This window comes from Python bivittatus, unplaced genomic scaffold (genome assembly GCF_059951505.1).
Source record: "Python bivittatus isolate LINGU-HERP-01145 unplaced genomic scaffold, Pbiv_v1 ctg000980_np1212, whole genome shotgun sequence".
In the NCBI taxonomy this organism is placed as follows: Eukaryota; Metazoa; Chordata; class Lepidosauria; order Squamata; family Pythonidae; genus Python; species Python bivittatus.
The window spans coordinates 60,262,558-60,279,722 of record NW_028277125.1 but is presented as its reverse complement, the minus strand read 5'-3'; positions in this window follow the sequence as shown (position 1 = coordinate 60,279,722).

Here is a 17,165-nt window from a genome sequence, read left to right as displayed (position 1 = left end):
CAGAGGGGAGCAACAAAGATCATACAGGAACTTGAAGACATGCCCTATGAAAACAGGCTAAAGCAACTTAGGATGTTCAGTCTGGAGAAGTTAACACTAAGGGGAGACCTTATGTTCAGGTGCATAAAAGGAATTCTTTGCTATTGCCACAGAAACTAGGACCAGAAATAATAGCTATAAGTTGCAGCTGCCTATTTATATGTAAACATAATAAAAAACTTCCTGCTGGTTAGATCTGTTATGGGTTCTCCAACTTTGGAAGTTTTTAAGAAGAAACTTGGAGAGCCACTTTTCAAAGATAGCTTAGTTGTTTCCTAGAACATTCAGAGGGTTGGACTAAAAGATCCTTGTGGTTCCTTCCAATCCCACAGTTCTATGATCCTATAAACCCAGGACAAGCTATACTTGCAATATAAGCTTTATAGAATCCGGTGGCCTCCAGCTGTGCTGGATATGAGCATATTAAACTACAAGACTGGGGCATATGCATTGTACCAGACTGGATCTGGTTGTTATATCTCAATAATTACCTCTTCATTCTTAATGTTAGACACTTCTGATGAAGACAATTTCCAATTTTACAAGATACTTAATATTCCCTGACTTGATGTTAAAATCAGGAAATGGGCAGCGCAATCTTGCTTGCCCTATTAGTGGCAAAAAAAGGCAGATTACCTGCCATATCCAATGTTCTCCTGAACTCCTGCCAGGAAAGCAGAAGTCAGGGAGGAATGTTGTTTGCAACTCCATTTTCCCTTTTCAAACAGCTTTTATTTTTAAACTACTTCCACATAAAACCAGTGGGAGTCTATTACCCTCATGGCTCTAGGTCTGGTGTTGATTACTCTCTGTTTTGGAAGTATGCCAAGTGAAAAGAAAGATTTTCAGTCCAATAGTTCCTTCTGGCATATTCCCCTTTAGATCCTTTCCAGAAGACAGTGTACATGTTCCCTGAGAAGGCCAGGAAGAAATGTCTCTTCTAAAGTCAGTCATCTTGTCTGGGCCTTAAAAGAAGAATTAAACTATGTGCCTACAACCCCTTCTCATGGACCATAGCAATTGCAGCCCTAATATAGTAATTTTACTATGCAAATTAATCTTAATTTCAATTTCTATGGATTTAATTTATGGTTTTATACTGTGACCTTTTTAAAGCCTTTCTCTTATAAATTATATTCCTTTACCATTTTTCTAATCTGGCTTTCTTTCTAATCCTTATCCCATTATAGTTCACCTCTCAATCCCATTTTAATTACTTTTTTTTTCCTGAAATGGCCTGCCAAGTACCAAGTATCATGGTAATGGCCATATATTATTCTCTTTGAACCTGGCCCTCACTGTTTTTTAAAACTTCCCTGAGCTTAAAACTGTGACTGTCAGTGTACATTTGATTTTTGCTAGCTGGTCTATTATTAATAGGGCAGAGCACATTTTGAAAATGATTTGAATGAATGCTTTGAAACTCAGATAAGCACAGCATCTCTCTACTACTCAATAAACAGATCTTTCTTCAGGCTTCCAAGAGACAGAACAAAGCACCTTTAAAGAGTTCACTCTTAGTGGTTAAGTTGGTCAAATAGAAAATATTACTTATTGTATGAATTCAAGGAATGACAATGATCTACCACAAGATGTGGTGCTGGCAACCTGCTTGGCTGGCTTCAAAAATGGGTTAGACCACTTCATGGAAGTCATGGGGATCATTGGGTATTAGCCTTGATGGCAGTGTGACTGCCTCAAAGGCCATCTGCTGGGAGACTAGTGGGTTTCCTTGTGTAGTTGGTTGGCCACTGTGAGAACAGACTGCTGGACTAAATGGACCAGGAGTTCCAATCCAGCAGAGTGCTGCTAATGTTCTTAAAGTTAAACAGAGAGTATTCAGATAGTTACAGTGAACAGCAAATTGGACTATTTTATAATCTTGAGATATAAAGTTCCAATGGAATTCTAGCAACAACTCAAAAAGCTACAATGTAATAGTGCCACAGGCATGGTTAGTAGTAAAGTAAAGGAGGAGAATATTCATCTTAAAAATCCTTCAAGATGTTCATTTCCTTCTAGAAGTGAAGTGTAGGCCTAAATAGCCTAATATCCCCTTTGTGCTCAATTTTATTTGTGTTGGTGTAGGATGAGATAGATTTATTGCCATGATACTAACGTTCATCTTTATCATAAGAGGTGTGAATGAATCTGTGACATCAGAAGCAGCTTTGTTAGCATCAACCTAGCTTTCAACAGGAATTTCAAGCCAGAAATGGGGAAGGTACTATTGCAGAAGCTTCTGTATAGTCAACAAATGTCTGACGAGGAACTAAAATGCCTGATAGATACCTTTCAAAGGAGGAGAAAGGCTTTAGAGCAGTGTTTCTCAACCTCCTCAACTTTAAGATGGATGGATTTCAACTCCCAGAATTCCTCAGCCATCATGGAATTCTGGTAGTTGAAATCCATCCATCTTAAAGTTGAGGAGGTTGAGAAACACTGCTTTAGAGAATGACCAATGAAAACATAAAAATCCTTTGGTAGAATGCCACTTTAAGTAACCTGATAACCTACCTACTTTCTTCTTAATATTGAGCATTCATTACCCTGTATTGCATTTGCCAGAACAAGAACTGAAATAATTTAATGGAGTCAAAGATTTATCCGTTTAGAACATAAATGGAGCTACTACTGTAGTTAAGTACTTCAGGGTTTAAAGTAGTTTTCTAGTCCAGTTTAAAAATGCAGCTATACCTGTGCCTAAAAAAACTTCTCTTGCTACTGATTTGGAACAGATTAGTTCATGTCCTGGTTTCCAGCTTTTCTGGTTTTTTAGCTTGCCTCTACAACTCCAGGTTCGACAGTCATCTTCTTAAAGCAGCATTCATTCATTTATTAGGTAGATATCCCACTTTCTGTTTGTTTGTTTGTTTGTTTGCTTGCTTGTTTGTTTAGGGGTTCAAGGAGGCATACATGCTGCTCTGTCCTCCTATTTTTCTCACAACACAACTCTGTAAGGTAAGTTGGGCCAAGAGAGAGGGACTGGCCTAAAGTCACCCAAAATGCTTCCTTATAGCACGACTTCAGCCAGCATGGAAATATATTTAATGATATTTTCCAATGGCGCCCTTTTTAATACATTATTCCCCTCTCTTGATGCAGAGGTTTGCTCAAAACACAATTAGGTCAGTTTAAAAAAATAGACATAGCAATGTGTTTTTCTTAAAAGTTAATGTCCAGTCATTTCAACCTCAGGCATTCTTGTACTGGGTAGTAACCTGCTTCCCTCCTCAGTCATGATCTCCAGTAACTTCCAGGCAGTCTAAAAATAATTTTTAAGGCTGACATAGTCAACCTTCAGTGATTTCAAAAATCTGATTATTGGATGGGAAACCCCCAGGAAACATCAGGATTGTAAGCCAGACTGGGAAGTTGGAAAAAAGCATTCTAGAAGAAAACAATTGCAAACCCCTTCTGTAGTGCTGCCAAGAAAAATACATTAACATGTCCATGAAGTCAGCAAGCACTTATGAATATTGCTTTGCCTATTTGATGAAGAAAAGTCTCTCTCTGTGAGTGGTATAAAATGTCTGGAGCATATCATGTTGATCATACACGGTTTCTCCAATTTTTTTAGAAACAGTGAATTTTTGAAACCAAAGAGTCCTTGAAGATAAATCTTTAAAATCTCTTCTAAATCTTTTAACATCATAGGATCCTTGTCCTGAAAAACATTATTGCTGAAGACCAGAGCACTAAATAAAATACTAACCTTCATATGATTCCTGACAAACGTATTAATATGGCACTTTTTATTCTATGTTAGCTTGCAAAGATGTGTGATTCTGATGAAACAGGTGATGTGACAGTGGAACTATTTTTCCACTGGCTGCTTATGGTTTTTCATTCAAAATGAGCTGGAAGAAATATTTTGCAATTTTTCTGAGTGCATGCCTCACATTTCACTGTCACACGCCTTGTATAGATACTTCCTAATACTTATTTGTAGCAGTTGCAAGGATCAAACTAAAAATTTTAAATGCACCTCACAAGTATTGTTTTGCATGGATAAAACAAAAGCTATCTTTGGCTCAGTTGTGATCTTACATTCCAACAAGGAAAGGATTATAGCGTAACATCAGTTTCACTGTATGCTTGAAGAATGCAAGGTAATATTTTTTTTTAGTGAAGTAAGACGACGAAATTTGAATTCAAAAGAGGTTAGGGCCCGGTTAGGATATATGTACTTTTAATAGTCATAAAGAAGAGGGTATGAATAGTCATAAAGAAGAGCAGATGTAACTAAACATGGCAAAGTCTGTACACAACTACTAAAGTCACAGTAACTCTGTATTTTTCACCAGGCTGCCCTGGATTTATTCTGAAAAAGTCTTGTAGGAGAAAGTCAGTGTGCTATATGGAAGCAACTCTTTTTATGTCTTGAAGAATGTCTACATCCAAGATACAGGCTATAGTTCTTAATCAGTGAGATTGATTAAAAAATATCCTTACTGGAAAAAAAGGACCTCTGATTAATTGCTCGTTTATTTGAGATGACAAAACAATTTAAAGACCAAATGTTTTGTCTTCCATCCTTTTCAACTGTTTTGAAATTGGATACAGACCTCAATAGGATGAAGTTAAAGCACTTTTTAGGGTGGGATATTCCAAACCTTAGCATTTGTTACATATGAGTGATAATCAGGTCTCATCCTCTAGACAGAAGACATCTGGTGTTAAGGTGTGTGGTCTATGTATCTAGAAATCTTCTCTTATTTGCAGTATTGTTGCATCACTAGAAGAGATATTTCAGAACCTTCCAAATAGCAAGAACAGCTGCATTTTTTTTTTAGAGTTCCACGCAAGCCTGAACGGAACTTTAAGGGAAACACATTAAAGGCAATGCCACCAATTCCTTAAAGCAGTTGCATTTTTAAAGCTCATGCTGAAGCCTGAAAAAAGACCCAGGTGCTTAAAGAAGATGCTAGGCTTGCATTCCTGCACATTCCAAATCATTTTTGAAGCATGTCCTATCCCAGTCATTCTACATTTCTTGAGAATAGGGGCCCCAAACACAAATCATAAGAACTATTTCAGTGGTCTGATAGCCACAGTGCTGAAGCTTTTTCATATATGGATACAAAAGCCTCTAGTGTAAAAAAAAAAAAAAAGACTATTACAATGTTCCATTAAATATGAATTTATGAAATTTTTAAAAATACTGCAAAACAGAGATATTTGCAAAACAGAGCTGCAAATTAGCCTTTTTCATTTTGGCCATTTAGTTGGCAGAGTTGTTCATAAATCAGAAATCCTGGGCCAGAGCTTCTCCAGAGCCGCTCCCAGAATTACCACCAAATGGTAATTTTTAATATTAGATATTAATTATGTGATTATTGGGAATAATCATATTACGGTATTTAACTGAAATCTAATGAAGTATAAATTCAATGACATCAAACTTAACTTTGTCCTATCCCCCCTACTTTATGGAGTACAATCCCTTCCTCATCACTCAAAGTTCAGTCGTGACCTTTGGCTTGAGAAAAATTGTGCAGCTTTAGCTGAGCATTGTGTGTAAACACTTCCACTATATCTTATCCGAAAAAGATTAAAAGAAGACATGACTTAATGCAATATATGAACTTACTCTGTCTGTTTGCAACATAAACTTTTATCTTCAGGGATTGCTTAGGGCATTTCAGTTATGTGACTGTTGCTTTCTGCAACTGAACATGCTGAGGGTGTTGTGGTCCTCTTATATCTGGTAGTTGCTTGTAATGTTATCATGGCATCAGACCACTCCACAGGAATATTTGGACTATCGTGACATGAAGAAGACTCATTCCATGCATGATCTGTGTGGGAACATTTCCACATGCTACTCTAAGCTTGATAGATATTGTGTTGTTTGCCATGATTGCTAGAAAAGCTCTGCTTGGTTGCTACATTATGCATGTGTGCTTTTAATAATATTGTTTTGCTGCTGAAATTTGCTGCTGAAACTGCATGTAATCTGAGATGTGTTCCCTCTGGCAGAAGAGGCATATACCACAGTCAGGGTGCTATGATGGGCTGTAGAGTTAGCATAATATTGTGTTTCATTGTGGTTGTAAAAGGGACACACAATATTTATTTGAATCTTATTTTTCCTGGGCAATTAGCCAACGATAGTTCTTGTTGTGGCTCATAAGGACTTATTAAATTCATTTACATATAAGCAATTTATGCAAAGCACCATTCTATACCAAGCACTGCCTGTGAGCAGCATTTTAACATGGATTGAAATTGGATCAGTTGTCTAGAAGCTGTCAGTCTAGGCACACAAATTGTCTGTATGGTAGCAGGAAACTCTTGCCCTACTTACTGAGTACGGTATTTTCAGAGCAAACCAAATCACTGATTGTCTAATCAGATTACTGGATAAATCAGGGAGAGTGAGACTGTGTTCATGTCAGACAGAATAAAGTGATGTGCCTTTAGCCAGCTTTCCTTTAATGGATTACTGCATTTTCTTCACTCAGTTAACATTAAGCTGATCTATGTTCAGCATCCGGCTACAATCAAATATCGCTATGTGCTGAAATTGAAGAAAATGATACAATGAAATATGTCACATGTGTCCCTTAGAGTAAAATACTTGTAAATAGTCAGTTTCCAAATTATTTTGGACATACAAATGGAGATTTAATAAAATGAAAAAGAAATTAATTAGTTATCACTTTAGTACATGGGATAATTTGGGGTAAAAAGACTAAACCAATATTTTTATTGTATATTTTTTATTTATTATGAGAGGATTTTTCCCATTGCTGGGGCAGAATTTATGGCAACATATAGAACTGAAACGTATTGCCATATATTAAAATAGAAGCTATGATTATGTTTGGACATATTAAAAGAAAATTAAACCAAATCAACTTATTCAATTCCAATTTACCCAAAGAAATAATATATTAAACTTTAAAATGGTTCCTTTAAAACTGTATTAATTTTAAACAAGTAATGGTAGAAATAAAAGTTTGGGCATTTCCAGTTACCATAAGTATTTCAGACAATAATACTTTTAGGTTTTCAGGAAGGCAGTGATCGATAGTGAGTGGTAAGGAAGATTTGGAAGTCTTCACCTTCCAAGATTCTTTGAGAACTTCACAATCATCTGGGCAGAAGGACATGCACAGAGACTTTAAGCCTACTTGGGTACAAGTCAACAATATAGCATCCTTTCAACACATTCTCTGAGCTGGTTTGATTGGCTGTTTGATAATGCACTCTTTTGGACTTCTGAGTGCATTTAAAAATTACTAATTATGGGTATTTTGTTTGGCTCTTGTTATTAAGGTACTTTATGCATTCTCTTGGGTTGTGTTGACAACAAAGATTTCAGACTGCATTAAAAACATAAAGACACTCTGCTGGTTGATTTGGACAGATTTGTGACACTTCTGTTTATGCTTTTGTACACTGTTGATGACATTCATTGTGGATTTGCTCCAAAAACATGTTACTGGGTCCCCCCCCCCCTTAGTATTATAACAAAACTTTTTAAAAGTATAAAAAGACCTTTTTTTGTTACTCACTAAAGGGTGTGTGCATATCATAGTCACTCTTTTTTCATTCTGTATTGAGAGGTTTTAGGATGTAAATGCAGGCAGACCTTTACCTGGTGAGGTCTGGCTAGGGATAGATAGGTAACTAGTTAAGTAGGGAAGGAGTATTCTTGTTCCAGCAGCTGTAAGAATATAGCCGATTCTTTCTGACGCCTGCCACTGCTGGATTATCCAAACAACATGCTTAAATCTCTTGCATGAATCCGCTAAATACTTGGGGTACCAGTCCATACTGATTGCCATCAGCCAGTCAATATACATTAAAATAGGGGAAATGGGGTGACATAAAAAAAATGATCACCCCTCCTCAGTGCACTCATGTTAATTGAAATTTTGTGTCTCCAAAGGAAAAAGTTATTCTGTTAGATGATACGAATGGATGGGGAGGGAGGGGATAAATATTTTAAACTTTCTGATGAAAGATTGAGAGATTCAGTGAAAGATGATAAGTGGTTCTGAATATGAGACAGACCATAATTTGGCAGTGTAAAAAGTGTGAAAAAGTGGACACGGATGACAAGGCAAAAAGTGAATTACTAGAGTGCAAGTAGAGTGACTACAGGAATGAAAGTACAAGTCTTGTAAGGAAAGTACTAGAAGATGGATTCCCATATTCCCAAAGGAAAACAGGAAGTGAACATAAAGAATAATGTTGTGGAAGCAGCTAGGAAAAGAGTGAAAAGGATTACATTACAAAGCGCCATGGAAGCCTTGGAGTTTAGAATGAAAAATAAGGATGAAAGAAATATTTTGTATAATATATATGGGGAGAAAATAATTGCAAAGAATGTAATCAAAGGTCAAGATTAAAAAAAAAATAGAAAATGTAGAGAATGCAAATTAACAGGATGAATGAAATTAAAAATGTGATGAAATGATTTGAGGAGAAGAAACTGAAATAAAAGAATACTAAGAGGAGTACTTGGTCATCTGTATAGGAAAGAAAGTGATCTGTCAAAGAGTGGAGCTGAAATGAATACTGTAAATATTCATGCCTAAGAAAAAAATAATGAACATAAGTCATAAATATTGTGAGAATATTGAAAAATGTGAAACTGCAGGTGTAGATGATGTAACTGAAAAAATGTTAACATATGGATATAATTTGCTTATGGATTAGCTATATATTTAACGTATGTGTGAAGACTGCATCTGTGCCAGATCATTGGGAGAATACCACTATCATTTTTTTATACAAAGGGAAAGTTAGCAAGAGGGACTGCAAAAACTATCATTTAATTTTATTAAATTTCTTATAGATGCCCATTCCATTAGACTCTGGGTGGGTCACAAAAGCCGCCAAACAATTAAACAGACATAAAGAGGCAGCCCAGACTAAAATAACCAGAACGACTAACCATACAAATACAACAGGGGCCCCACAAATACATCAACAAACACATCAATTCCAGTCCTGGGAACAGAGCCAGGTCTGAAGGTTTTTGGGACCCCAGGAGCATGGGATCCATTCGAATCTCTGGGGAGATGCTGTTCCCCCAGAGGGCAGGGGCAGCAACTGTAGGGGTGTTAGTTTGCCAAGAGTGCTTGGGAAGCTCCTCCACATTTCCCCTGGTACACCTCACAGTTTGGGAAACGCTGAGGGATTCAGATCAGAATTTTGTTCTTCAGGAGGTCACTGGGAAATGAACAAAACAACGTGAGAAATAACATTTATGTATGCTTGCTGAAGTTAAGAAATTATATGATAAGTCAGGTTGAAATATGGAATATTTTACACAAATCTGGGGGATTTGGATTGGTTGCTGAATGCAATAAAAGCAGTATGATGGAAGTAAATCATGCATAAAAATAAATTCCATGCTTAGAGAATGGTTCAACATGAACAGAGAAGAAGACAAGATTGCACAATGACACCTTAATTGTTTGATGCATTTATGAATAAATGTATAAGCAATGCTTGTGGAAATATTAGAGGTGAATGTATATACTTTTTAATGCAGATAGTGCCATGTAGTTGGCTGAGAGTGTTAGTGATTTACAGTGAATGTTATATAGATTGAATGATGCAGTTTGGAGTAGGATTATGAAAATTAATGTATCCAAGGCTGAGCTAGTTCTTTCTGACAGAGAAAATGGATTGAACAATTGTAAGTTAGCGTAAAAGATAAAAAACTAGACCAAGTAAATGAATTTGTGTACATTGAGAACGTTCACTAAAAATGGAAAAATGGATGAAGAAATTTTAAGACACACAAATGCTGATGGAAGGATAATTGGTAGTATGTGGATTGTTGTGAGGAATGAATGTTTGTCCAAAAAAAGCAAACATGGTTGTGTATAAAAACATGTTTATATCCAGTTTGTTTAGTGGAAATGAGAAATGCGTATTGTAGAAGAAACATAACAGTAAATTACATGCAGTAGGAATAGTAAAACAAAAAGACACAAGAATTAGTGGGTATGAATGATCATGGACTGAATATACAGGTAGTCCTCACTTACCAACCGCTATTGAGACCAACAACTCCATTGCTAAGCAACGCGGTCGTAAAGTGAAATGTCAAGTGACCACACCTGCCTTACATCACTTTGTCAATTCCGGCAGTTGTTAAGAAAATCACATAAGGTCATTAAGCACAATGTCATGGGACTGTGACTTTCAACTTCCTGCTGGCTTCCCCACTGACTTTACTTGTCAAAAGCTGGCTGTGAAGGTCACAAATGACAATCACATGACCATGGGATGCTGCAAGCATCGTAAGTGTCCACTGGCTGCCAAGTACCTGAATTGTGATCGTGATCGCAGGATGCTGCAGTGGCTGCAACTTTGAAGACCGGACATAAATTTCCTTTTTCAGTGCCATCATAACTTTGAACGGTCACTGAATGAGTGGTCAATAAGTGAGGACTACCTGTAAAAGTGAGTAACTTTTATAAGAGAAATACATGAAGCTGGTTGATCACATGGAGAGGCTGAATGAGGATCAAATTGCAGGATGAATATATGATGAATGAATGGGTTGAGAGGAAGCAGAAAACTGAGAAAGTCGTGGTTCGAGGGAGCTGATGATATGGAAAGGTTAGTAAAAGGTATTGGTATAAACTAGATTTAGTTAGTCCTTTTTTTCTTTATCTTCTGCTCTTAATTTCTTTCACTTACCACTTTTTGCCTTTTTTTCCTTTGTTTTACATAACATCACTAACCCTAACAGGGAAGATCATGATGAATGCATATGTTTCAGTTAACCTCTCAATGTGTGATGAGCCATCACAAGTCAGATGTAATGCTTTTCCATTGTATTAGTTCAGTATTTAGCTAAGATTCATTTTGTGTAACTTAGCCATGTAATTTTTCAGATTATCTGACTATTGATTCTCTGCCCCAACTTCCATAAACCAGCATGTCATGTTACTTCATTCTATTTATAACTATGGATTCCCTGCATGTTTTATTACTATGATCTTGCCTATCTCTGGATTTCCCTGACATTTCCTTCTCTGCCAGGATCTGATCCTATAGAAGCCATTGCCTGGGAAAGAAGTTAATTCCTGTTTTGAAAAAGAGATCTTACTGACATTTTTGCTAAATTTGGTTGTTTTTCTTATTTATCATTGTAGAACAAGGAATAAGTCATATTTTATGTAGTCACCTTAAAGACTTCTTTTTGTTATTGAAAGGGGGCTTTTCATCTACATCAAAAGTAGATATAGTAGGTTGTTTTTTTTTTTTAACTGACAGCTTAAAGGTGGGTTGTTTCTGCAGAAAATATAGGCATGGATATACTTATCAAAAATGATTAAAGGAGATATTTTTGAAACTGAAAAATACCTCTGTTCAATTCAGTGTCATTATCTTTGTCATCACAATAATAAAAATCATTTGCAATTTCAGGTTCACAATAGCACAGTAAAAGCCATCAGTCTTAAAAGATTTATCTTATAGGTAGAAACATAAGACCTCTATTGTACCATTTTAAAAGATTCAGAGACTGGTATATTTCTTCTCAAGAAAATATATTTGTGAGCCAAAAAACCAACTTATAACTACCACCATGACATACAACATATCAACACAACTTTGGTACACTGTATATACTTGCTGACATCTATATTCTGTTCTTCTACCAAGAGCTCAAAGAAAAGCATTTTCTTTTGAGAACAGCTTTAATGCTGTAGAGCAAATCAGCCTGTGAGATCCTGACTCTGAGTAAAAGTGTACTGTGGGGAGTGGGGGTGGGGGTGGGGGCTGAACAAATATAGATGGGAAAGGGAAGAGAGCAATGCATAGAACCAAGACTGCTTGTTTCCACTGAAAAACGTAACTAACCTTTATGTAAACAGTAAAGCATTTGAACGCAGATTAAAATGACATTGTAGACCATACTCTGTTTCTCAACTTGGGGCTTTTATTAGCTGGATTTGACCTATCATGAATTTAGACAAACAATATTGTTCTTGTTGACACATTGGATTAAACGACAAAGGGGATTGTTTGGTTTTGGTTTAGCACGTAGTGTGAGCCCAGCCAATAGACTCAGACTCAGTAAACCAAGGGGAAGCAAACGATGACTTAATGTGAGATGTGAACCCAGTCACTGAATCTCTTTGAAGATGTGGAAGAGAATTCAAGGTTTCTTAATTGGGAGAGTTCACTGTATATATAAGAAGAAAAGGTATCAACCGTACATCACAGGACTTTTGACAATTTTGATGTTTTATGTGAGCACCTTAATTGTATTTTAATTATTTTGTTTTTGGTGATTTTAGCCAATTTACTCATTCACTATGGATTAAAAGCATGGATGCAATTGTATTAATGCAGAGGTGTTTTATTTAGCTTCCCCTTTCTTCTTTCCAGTTTTATTTGCTCCAGTTGTTTTATTCTGACTGACTCTCATCTGATCAACTTTACAATATAATTGTATTGGCTGGGGATTGTGGGTGTTGATGTTCAACACATCTGGAGAGGTGCATGTTGAGGAAAGGCACTCTAATGGGATTCCTCAACCTTAAAAGAACCAGCACAACTGAAGCAGCATATATTTTGAAAGGTAAAGGGTGAAATCTCCAGATAGTTTAAAGGTAGCAAATGCTTCAATATTGTAAGAAATTCATATTTTGGAAAGAAGCAGAGTTAAATGTTGGATATATAAAGTACAGATGTATGGGAGGGTAAATAATATGCTTTATTATGAAGGATTATTTTCCATTACACAACTGTACAAGAAGAGAACAAAGCAAATGAATGGTTTCAGGTTGTGTATTTCTAGGAAGACACAGGAAAAGTGGTTGTTTGCCAAGGAGAACACCAGACGTTTCATGTTTACTTTAGTTAATGTAATTCTGTCTCAAGCATTACTTCTAAATTATGTTAGAGCATAAGATTACCTGGAAATGTTGAATCCTTTCACTACAAAAGGGCAGAAAGTCTACTATATAAACCAGACTATTTTTTTTTAAGTACACCATTATTAAAACAGTTGGGGCTTGATCAAGTTCATGTGCCAGCAAGAGTGCCTCACTGGGGACATAACATGTATCTCAAGCCACAGATAATATGCTTGTTTGTTTGCTTGAATAATGTATGTTTTATGTCTCTTATTTATATTTTACCCATTTTACATGAATTGGTACGTAAACCATAAATTGCAATGAGAAATTTATTTATTTATTCATTCTTCTAGAATAGATAGATAATGGGTACCGGGACAGACAATTACCTAGGGAAAAACTAAATTGCCCATAGCCCCTTCCTAAATCTAATTAATTGGACAAACAATTGTTTTTAGTAAAAATACATTTGGATATAGGTTAAATTAATAGTGAAGACAACATTGTTTTAACATTCTTACATGTCTTGTGTATAATACTTAATGCTGGCCTCTGATTTTACAGTTAGTGTCTCATATTACTATACAAAATAGTGTTCAGTTTTTGGTTTCTAATAGTTTGAAGCTTTTCTTAGTGCTTTTGTTAATACCTCACCTCAAGTGCTTATCAAGCAGAGGGAAGAGCTAAAAATAATCTACCTAAAGCTACTTAAAAAACTGCTAGCAGTTTCACTTGTAGGAGAAATATTTAAAGTAAAAGTAGGGAGCTCTTTTTAATCCTATGTGCATACAGTATGTCGGACCCAAAACGGGGTTTTTGCCCGGAGACAACTTGAATCCTGGAGGCCAAACAGCCTAGTACATCTGGGTCTTTTGTGCTGTCTGAGGATCTTCCCACTCAAAAGCGAACAGTTTCTGGCTTCCCTGTGCCAGCGGAATGCAGAAAAAGGCATCCTTTAAATTCAAAACTGGAAACCACGCCCCAGAGGCTGGTATATTTGTTGGCAACATATAGGGGTTTGGCACCACCGGATGAATTGTGACTACAATTCTATTAATTTGCATCAGATCCTGAACAAAACAATATGACCCATCTGGCTTCCTCACAGGTAAAATAGGAGTATTGTAAGGAGATGCCCCTGGAACGATGAGCCCATGTTCCAGGAATTTATCAACAGTGGGTTTTAACCCTTTCCTTTCCTCCATTGAAATAGGATACTGCTTCACACATTGGGTTTGGGCTCCCAGTTTTAAAGTTACGTCCACCAGGGCTATATTCTTTGCCCTTCCAGGCATATACCCATGGTTTGGCTGCTGCCTCCATCTTCTCTAGCATAGACCTCTCACTTTCCACCTCTTGGTATACAGCTATTCTCCATACTTCATGTTTAGGCATAGACAGCCAAACCTTCAGAGCATCGAATGAGATTGTGGCTTAGAGCTTAGACAGAAGATCCCTTCCTAGTAACAGGATAGAACACTCAGGTACATACAGAAATGGATGTGTTACTTTCCTCTTGCCAATCTGACATTCCACAGCTTGCAGCAAGGGAGCAGCCATAGCAGTACCTGATGCCCCCATTACTGAGACTTTTTCTGAGGTCTTTTCAATATTGAAAGAAGAGTTTAATACTGATCAGGTTGCCCCAGTATCCACTAGGGCTGTGCACCTTTTGTCCCCTATTTGGAGGTTTACATAGGGTTCAGGAACTAGCAGCGGATGGAGGCGCCAACACCCTTGACTCCCCTGTTTTTCCTCAGAGAACATCACAATCTCTAGCCTCTGCTGAGAGCATTCTCGTTGGAAGTGACCTGGTTTTCCACATCGGAGGCATTATCTCTCCTTGCTGCTCCCCATGCCCTGCCTTCCACCTCTATCTAAGTCTCCTTGCCCTCCTCTTCCATGGGACCCTCTACTCCCCCCCCCGGACTGCTGTTGCATGGCCACCACCAGAAAGAGTGCATTCCTTCTCACCCTCTGGGACTCCTTCTGTTCCGTCAATCTCATGCGCCCTGTATAAACCTTGTAAGTGATCTCTACCAATTGTAAAATGTTCATTCCAGAAGCCCCTTCTGTCTTTTGAAGCTTGAAACTAATATCCAGGGCTGATTGCCCAATAAAAATCATGTTTACCATCATACTGTTCCCCTCATCCTCAGGGTTTAGGTCAGTATACCTCTCAAAAGCCTGATAAATCCTTTCCAGGAAGGCACTGGGGGTTTCCTTATCTTCCTGTTTCACCTCATAAATTTTTGATAAATTATTCACTTTTGGAACCCCCTATCTCAGCGCCGCCACTACAGTCTGCTGGTAAGTCTGCAGCCTCTGCAGGTGTGCAGGATCCTGTGGATTCCAATTTGGATCATTCACAGGAAACAGGGCATCCATTGCACGGGCAGCTCCTGCCTGTTGGTTACCTGGGGCTGCAGCTGTCCGTCTCTCAGCTATTTTCCTTCCTGAAGCCCTCACCATCCTCCTATCTTCACTCATCAAGAATACATTCAGCAGTGTTTGCAAGCCTCCCCAAGTTGGATTATGAGTTCTAATTATAGATAGAACTAGTTCAGCCATTTTCCCTAGATTTTCTCGATAAGGCGGCATATTATTCTTCTATTTGTACAAATCTGCTGTACTAAACGGGGTGTATACCAGGACCATGTCTGCACGTCCCTGCCCATCAGCTATCGGGGTCTGCCTTAGGGGAAACAGCCAGTGTTGAGTGTCTGCCAGTTCCCCATGTCTCGATCTTAAGTTCTAACTATGGTTTTGTTTCTGAGGGCTGAGGGCTGGGGGTGATCTCTCATCACTAAGAGGGGGGGTTGCAGAAGAGCCCAGAGTGGGGTACAGCCGTGGTGGAGACAGATTTCGTTGCCTATGAACTTGGGTGGTATAAACATAGGGCAGGGGAATCTCCTCCTTCTCATTCAAAAGTGGGGCATTTGGCTTCTCTTTACCACTCTCAGTAGCTCGACCTTCCCCCATAACCACAAAAAACCCGCAACTTAGCTGCATCAATTCATCCGCAGCTACTTCTTGAAACATGACTGCATACTGAACTTCTTTAAGTTTTCCCAAGCAATCCTACTTGTTTATTAAGCTAACAATTTCACTTAGCTTGAAACTGCCGTCTATCGGCCACCTCTGTCCATTGTCCAGAAGGTATTTTGGCCACACGGAGGTGCACAAATGACTTAAGGTACCTGCTGTCAACATTTGATCACCATGAACTAGTTCCTTAAAGTTCCTAATCACAGATTCCAAGGGGGCAAGGGACTCAAGCTCCCTGTGGGTTTTTCCATGTGCCCTTGGTCTGGCCAGACCCCATTTTTGGACGACTTCTGCTGGGGACTCAAACCCCACACTGGGGATGCAAAACCCAATTACCTGGCGCCTAACCCCTGGCGTCTTGAACCCCAGGCCTGGGTGACTCAGGTAGGGACTCAAACCCCACCCCCAGGGATCCTGCCCAGTCCCTGATTAGAGGCAAATGCTACCCACCCTTGCCTTTCCACAGCTACCATTGTTTCCAGCAGTCACCCATTCACCCAGCCACACTCTCAGTCTCCATCCCTTGCAGTGATGCCTTGGGCTCTTGGTTTCTCGATTTCAGAGAGATTGCTCCAGCGTTTGACAACACCACACTCTCGAAGGGACCAAACAAAAAAACATTCGGGGTGTGCCTTCCCATCAATAGTGTACTGGCACCAAAGCCCGAGCTGTCTCCTGGCTGGCTCGCCAAATTGTTGGACCCAAAATGGGGTTCTTGCCCGGAGACGACTGCCAATAACTTCGCTGGACATGAGAAACCCTTTAGAGCAAAATTCCTTTATTGATGCTCAGCAGTAAAGGGGATACCTCTATGAAAAGAGGCTCCCCAAACACAAAGAAATCAGGGTTTTTATACATTTTGCTTCAGGAGATATAACATTTAGAGATTAATGATTGTTCAAGAAGTTCTTCATCACCTTAACCGGGATTTCCCTTTGATCTCTTCTGCGCGGTGGACCCATCCCCATATCTTTTTGTTTTCTCAGGAGATGACAACTACAGGTGAATACATTTAATAGGTTACTAAGGTTAGATATAGGCTAACGGAGAAGCGTCAGCTATGGGTGAATACATCCTTGCCTGAGAAGGGTCCCTAAAGTCAATTATAGGTTAATTGGGAAAGGTTAAGTACAGGTTAAAGCTAGGCAAGGAGTTAATCCTTGCTGTCCTGCAAGAATCACAGGCACAGTACTTTTCCATTCCATGCTCCTCACATATTTCAATGCACATACA